Here is a 7,094-nt window from a genome sequence, read left to right on the forward strand (position 1 = left end):
TTGTTTTTATAATATGTATGTAAACCCTCACCAACTCAGGTGAACAGGCTGAGACAAATGACCCTTGTGCTGCAGCTAACAGATTATTTTACAAATTTAAAAAAAAAAAGTCTTAGTCCATACATCTTAACCTACAGATGCATACAATACAGCTCAAGTATTTTGAGAAAACTGTAATCTTAAAGTGACTTATTTTTCTTCAGTTGCAACTTGAAGACGTGTTCCCAGTCACATTTTAAATAAACCATACATTTAAGGATTGTGTATTCAATGTCTGCTTGTGTATATTTGTGTTAAACCTGCATGTATTCATATTTTTCTGACCACTTGGGGGTAACAAATAAGCTGCCAACACAAGACTGACACTATTAGTTTATGAACATGTTGGCAAACAATTCCCTATTCACACAAGCAGACGCAGGCAACATTAGCGTACATTTGGTTCACCTGAAAAATGCAATATAATATAATATATATAGTATATATACAATACTACTTTTAGCTCAGTCTTGACTGAAATTAGACTTAATTGGCTCCCTCAAAACTGGAACATGGACCGGTCCAAACTAAGCATAAAACCAGGGGAACCTGAGATCAGCAGGTCACTGAATGTTTAATTACTAGGAATCATTTTGCCTTTACCTTTATGAGGAAAAAGAGGGAAATTATCTTTGAGTTAAAGTCAAAATGAAAAGTTGTTTCACAGCTGAGAAAACAAGGAAATGTGTTTCATATTAATACTGTTTTTCATTGTGTTTTATATTGCCAACATTAAGTTTTTGCATTAAGTCAAGTAATTAGACCTTACTTTTGAACAACAATACATAAGATTATTAGTACCAGCTGTAGTGTTATTCAGGAAACAACTGTCATGTAAGAGTTCAATAAGGGGTGCTATTTATTACATTATATTAGTGCAGATACATAGCTGAGCTTGCACTTCTTGTGATGGATTTCAGCATTATTAATGTACTTATTGATGTCTAAAAAGTCCCCATGTTTGAGAATGAAGAGGGCAACCACTGCTGTGATGGTACTTACCTGCAGTATCTCTAACTGGACAGAGTGGCCTTCAGTGATCAAATTAGAAAACAGGACATCTGCAAGCTCATCATAGACTCTGCTGACAAACTAAGGATAAATCATTCACTACTAGTGAGTATCCACTTTAGTTTTCACTTTAAAACCCAGGATCAAAACAGGATCAAAACTGCAAGGTTAACCCTCACATTGACAAAGCAGACTCAAACAGCAGGCAGCCAACAAGTGAGTCAAAGTACCTGAAACTGTAATCAAAACTTTGTAAACAATAGTATTTTATGTGCTAATGACAAAATATCTGAGAAGTCCACCCAGGATGACACACAACCACTAGAGCTCTAGTGCACAGAATCCAGTGCAGTACAACCTGATTTCACAGAATTCTGTGAAATGATCACGAACTGTTAACAGCGCATTACGTGGTGGTGGGACGGAATGTGTGAAAATTCTGCCAAAGTAAAGTCAATGAGAAGATGACGTAGCATTAAGAGCAACAACGGCAGCGAGTAATATGAAAGCCCGAAAATCCGCGTAAGGATGTTGGTTAGGGTGGTGGATGGGTCAAACAACACAGGACTTTCACTCAGGAGACCAGGGATTGTGTCCCGCATGTCCAACCGTCCCGCTGTTCTTTTATTAAACCCAATCCATTGTACTTTTCCTAAACTCAACCCATCCGCTGTATACAGCCGTCCCGTTCTTCTTTTCCTAAACGCAAACCGTTGTTGTCCCGCCCACCCACGACATTTTCTTTAACTTAAGGGGCCATGTTCATTTCACGGAATTCTTCCGTGGGCCCATCACGGAATTTTCGGCGATTCCGTGACATTGCCACAGATTTTGAGTTAAGGGGCCGTGTTCATTTCACGGAATTCTGTCAGACCCTGGTGTCCTAGCTGAAGAAGTTTGTAAGAGCCAGGTCAGGCTAAATGTGACAGATGGAATCTCAACTGTACCCCTGCCTGTCCATGTTCAGTGTGATATGTTTGAGAGAGGCTACACTCCTCCATGGTGATAAAATCTGGTGTGGTTTTGCTTTACACTCTCTCCAATTTGCTCTCTCTTACGTCATTCTACGTCATAAATTTGAAGTTAAATTCTAATCTTTACAATTAATTTATTTTACCTTGTGTTTTTTTTTTACTCAATTTCCTGTTGATTGAGTTTTAATTCCTGTAAGTGGTGGGGTTTTCTTGTTTTGTCATCATCACCTTCTTCACTCCAAACAGGAAAAACCTCACTCAATATTTTTCTGACAAATTATTATTAGTTGGGGTCAACTATAGAGAGACAGTGAATTATTTTAATGCAGATGTTTAAGTTGAGGAAAGGTTCTTCAAAGATTTACAGGTGTATGCTACTGTATTTCTGTGGTTTACAGAGTTTGCATTCAGTAAAAGTTAAAGGGTAAAGGTCACCCATGGTATCTCACCTAAACATCCATCTTCGTCCGCTTATCCGGTGTTGGGTCGCGGGGGGAGCAGCTCCAGCAGGGGACCCCAAACTTCCCTTTCCCGAGCCACCTAAACAGACTTAAGTTAATGCACATTAGGCTGTCTCTTGGACAATGTATTGATCACACACAAAATGTGTTGAGTAATTAGTAAAAGTTGTTTCTTGTGTTTCATCAGCCATCATTGTTCTGTCTGCTGTAGTATTTTATTACCACTTCTATTTTATGCCCTTCGACAATCAGCATTACTCTCCGATAATGGCCTTTTGTAAATATTGCAGTGTTACAAAGAAACACAAATACAAGTTTCAAAATAAGGTCCGTGGCGTGGACCCTTTTTCACAGCAAATATTTTAAATTGTCATAGCAGCAAGCACACAGTCATGTCCAGTCAACTTGATTTTCAATTCTGCAAAATGTGCTAGACAGAGCAACTAAAAATACCTTTCTCTCCGACCCACAAGTACAATATAAAAGATAAGAAATACAAAACAAATAAAGATAAAAAGATAGATAATATATACATTAAAAATTAAAAAGATAAGTAGAATTTGCAAATGAGATAAAGAAAGATAATTTATATATATATATATATATATATATATATATATATATATATATATATAATTAAAAAAGATAAGTATTATGTACAATACAGTAATACATTCAAATAAATGCAGGTGTTACCAAGTCTCTGTTCCATCAAGTGTACCATTCCAGTGAGCCAGTATGCAAAATACCATGGCCCAGGGGTCTCATTTATAAAACTGTGCGTAGGATCCTTACTATAAGAGTACGTACGCCCAAAAGCCCAAAATGGCATATGCCAAAAACAATTCAGATTTATAAAACCGTGCGTACGTACATCTGTAAGCAGTGTTCCCTTTATAAATCACAGATTACCTACAAGTGTGCGTACGTGAATCAGCCTCTTATCACGCCCTGTACACGCCCATTTTTAACCAACGTCAATGCAAAGTACCTCGTGAATGCTGATAAGTATGTTAATGACACTGGCAGTCACCGAATCATGCCGAATCATGACGACGGGCGGAGAAAAAGCGGAAAACCTCTCAGACGCTGGTGAATTGCTGCAAATTGAATTATAATTTCGGCCTGTTGTCGCACAGTGTAGGGAAACCTAATCTATAGACTACCTTTATTAATAATATCTTCAAAACGGCAGGCATTACGGCACTTGGGGACAGCTTCGTTATACAGACCTACAACCCCAAATCAGAAAAAGTTGGGACAGTATGGAAAACACAAATAAAAATAGAAAGTAGTGATTTCTAAATGTACTTTGACTTGTATTTCATTGCAGACAATGTGAACACAAAATTTTTCATGTTTTGTCTGGTCAACTAGGGGTGACCCCGAATAGTCGAAGATTCGATGCATCGATATGCGAGGCCTGATTCGACCACCAATCTCACAGTCGAATCTTCTCGGGTGTTATTATGAAACGAGGATCACAACATTTTGGCAATATGGGGGTGCTCAATGTCTAATTTCACACAGAACTATGTACGGTTATATTAAGTTATATACAGCCTTTAATTATGATAATGCTGTAAAAAAAAAAACGTGAAAAGAAAGAAGCATTCAATAAACATTTTTTTACGTGTGTGTGTGTGTGTAAATCCAACCACCCCTGTGACAGATTTAAGTTTCACTTTCCCTGATCCGTGACAGACGAGGAGCATCTTGGCGGCAGGGATTAACGTTACTTAACAATGTCTGGAAAAAGAAAATCTAAAGTGTGGATGCACTCTGAAATGGTAAAAGATGATCCAAAAAAAGTAAAATGCAAGTTGTGCCAACAGCTCATGTCCTACCACTCGTCAACAACAAACATGGCTTTCCACTTAAAACGGGTAAGTTTATTACCAATAAAGACGGTTCACTCTTTCATATATAATGGCGCTTTTAATTTACGAATAGCAATATCATATGTTGGGACTTAAAATATGTTAGTCTTTTTTCTAGATCCACCCACAGTATCAGACTGACGACGGCAGTTCATCTAGTAGTAGTACCGGAGCTGCGCCAAAACTAACTCAAAGAAAGCTAGATTTGAGACCGCCATTGCCCGAGAAAAGAGAAATCACGGACAAAATTGCAGAGTTTATTGCGCTTGACATGAGGCCAGTGAATGTTGTGGACGGTGAAGGTTTTAAAGAATTAATGCGCACACTTGAGGCAGGATACACAGTTCCCAAAAGAGAGATGGTTATGCATGCGGTGGATGCGAAATACGCTTCCATACGCGCAGAGGTTTACATATTAATAAACAATTGCAAAGCAGTCAGCCTCACCACAGATATTTGGACCTCGCTGCAAATGGAGGCATATCTTACCGTTACAGCCCACTTTATTACTGACGCCTGGCGACTGGAACATTTTGTGTTAGCAACAACCTGCTGACTAGTGTCGTGCCCCTCCCAATCCATTCACACACACACACACACACACACACACACACACACACACACACAAACACACACACACACAGATGATTCGACTATCGGTCAACTATAGAAAGATTCAACAATTCGAATGTGTAAATCCTTAGTCGGGGACACCCCTATGGTCAACTTAATTTCATTTGTAAATATACATCCTTTCCTGTCATTCAGACCTGCAACACATTCCAAAAAAGGTTGGGGCAGGATCAACTTAGGGCTAGTAATCAGGTAAATTGGTTAAATAATGATGTGATTTGAAACAGGTGATGTCAACAGGTGATTGTTATTATGATTTGGTACAAAAGCAGCATCCAAGAAAGGTCTAGTCCTTTAGGAGCAAAGATGGGCCGAGGATCGCCAGTTTGCCAACAAATACGTGAGAAAATTATTGAAATGTTTAAAAACAATGTTCCTCAAAGAAAGATAGGAAGACATTTGCTTATTTCACCTTCAACAGTGCATAACATAATTAAAAGATTCAAGGAATGTGGAGGAATTTCAGTGCGTAAAGGACAAGGGCGCAAGCCTAAGCTGAACAACCGTGATCTCCGATCCCTCAGGCGGCACTGCATCAAGAATCGTCATTCATCTATAAGCGATATCACCACATGGGCTCAGGACTACTTTGGCAAACCTTTGTCAAGTACCACAATACGTAGTTACATCCACAAATGCCAGTTAAAACTGTACTGTGCCAAAAGGAAGCCCTATGTTAACAGTGTCCAGAAGCGCTGTCGACTTCTCTGGGCTCGGAGGCATCTGGGATGGGCCATCACACAGTGGAAACGTGGTCAGATGAATCACTATTTCAGGTATTTTTTGGGAGAAATGGACACCGTGTGCTCCGGACCAAAGAAGAAAAGGATCATCCAGACTGTTACCAGCAACAAGTCCAAAAGCCAGGGTCTGTCATGGTATTGGGTTGTGTCAGTGCCCTAGGCAAAGGTAACTTGCACTTCTGTGATGGCACCATTAATGCTGAAAAGTACATAGAGATTTTGGAGCACAATATGCTGCCTTCAAGAAGACATCTTTTCCAGGAACGTCCATGCATATTTCAACAAGATAATGCAAAACCACATTCTGCACACATTACAAAGTCCTGGCTTTGCCTTTGAAAAAAAAAACAATAAAAATCATGAGGAACACATTAAATTATGTGCTGATGTATTGTCTGCAATGAAATACAAGTCAAAGTACATTTAGAAATCACTACTTTCTTTTTTTATTTGTGTTTTCCATACTGTCCCAACTTTTTCTGATTTGGGGTATATGATAAGATTTAACAGAACTATTCTGTATATTATATCCAAACAAGCCTTAGTGACAAAGGTGAAGATTATATATAATATTTATTTAAAAAAAAAAAACACTTAGCTGGCCATTTCCCTCTGGAAACAGCTAGTTTCCCCCAGAGTGGCGAGTATCTGTATACCGGCGCGTTGCCCTCTCTACTGGACCCAATTCAGTACATAGATCCAAGAGCGCAGCTTTATGGAATTTAAATCGGCATATTACCACTAGTTGATGCTGTGATTTTGTCATGGTCCCTGAAGCCATTTTCTCTCCTGATTCTTCCATTGGGGGTTAGTCCTCCTGCAGGGCCAGCAGTGCCATCATGCAGCATTACGCTCGGTGGTCACCGCAGTATTAATATGTTTACAACAATTAGAGTGATTGTAGACACCTTGCCAAAATCACAGCATCAACTAGTGGTATTCCCCCCCCACCCCAAGATACAATTTGAAGACGAAAGGCAAACACACTTTTCTTCATGCAGGTTTTGTCACGAACAGTATTAAAGTGCGGACCGATAACGAGGACATTAAGTGTAACGATTGCGCGAGAGCTTAACGGCTGTATTTCCAGACTTTGACATTTGATGATATATGCACAGTAGGCTATTAAAGACAGATATTTGTCCATGGACATGGAGTCAGGCCGTCTCAGCCTCCTACGCTCCATAGCGGACAATGTGACGGTGAGACAGCAGCGATTAAATATTAACGAGTTTTGATTTAAGATTTGATTTGTATTTTACAAGGTGTTTATGGAACAATTATCACTCAGTACAAGCGCAAATAAAACTGCTGGATTTAATCTTCATGGTAACAGTGGATGATATGGAGTGA

At 39.2% G+C, this 7,094-nt stretch overlaps 1 long non-coding RNA gene across 1 annotated transcript; it reads right to left on the reverse strand.

Annotated features, from left to right (window-relative positions):
- Positions 1-5,259: 5,259 nt before the first annotated feature.
- Positions 5,260-6,064, reverse strand: LOC116039014. The gene is made up of 2 exons (XR_004102225.1): positions 5,750-6,064; positions 5,260-5,705 (listed from the first exon to the last, which is right to left on the reverse strand). It is a non-coding gene; the product is annotated as an uncharacterized LOC116039014 (long non-coding RNA).
- Between the last annotated feature and the right edge of the window lie 1,030 nt (positions 6,065-7,094).

This window comes from Sander lucioperca, chromosome 5 (genome assembly GCF_008315115.2).
Source record: "Sander lucioperca isolate FBNREF2018 chromosome 5, SLUC_FBN_1.2, whole genome shotgun sequence".
Lineage (NCBI taxonomy): Eukaryota > Metazoa > Chordata > Actinopteri > Perciformes > Percidae > Sander > Sander lucioperca.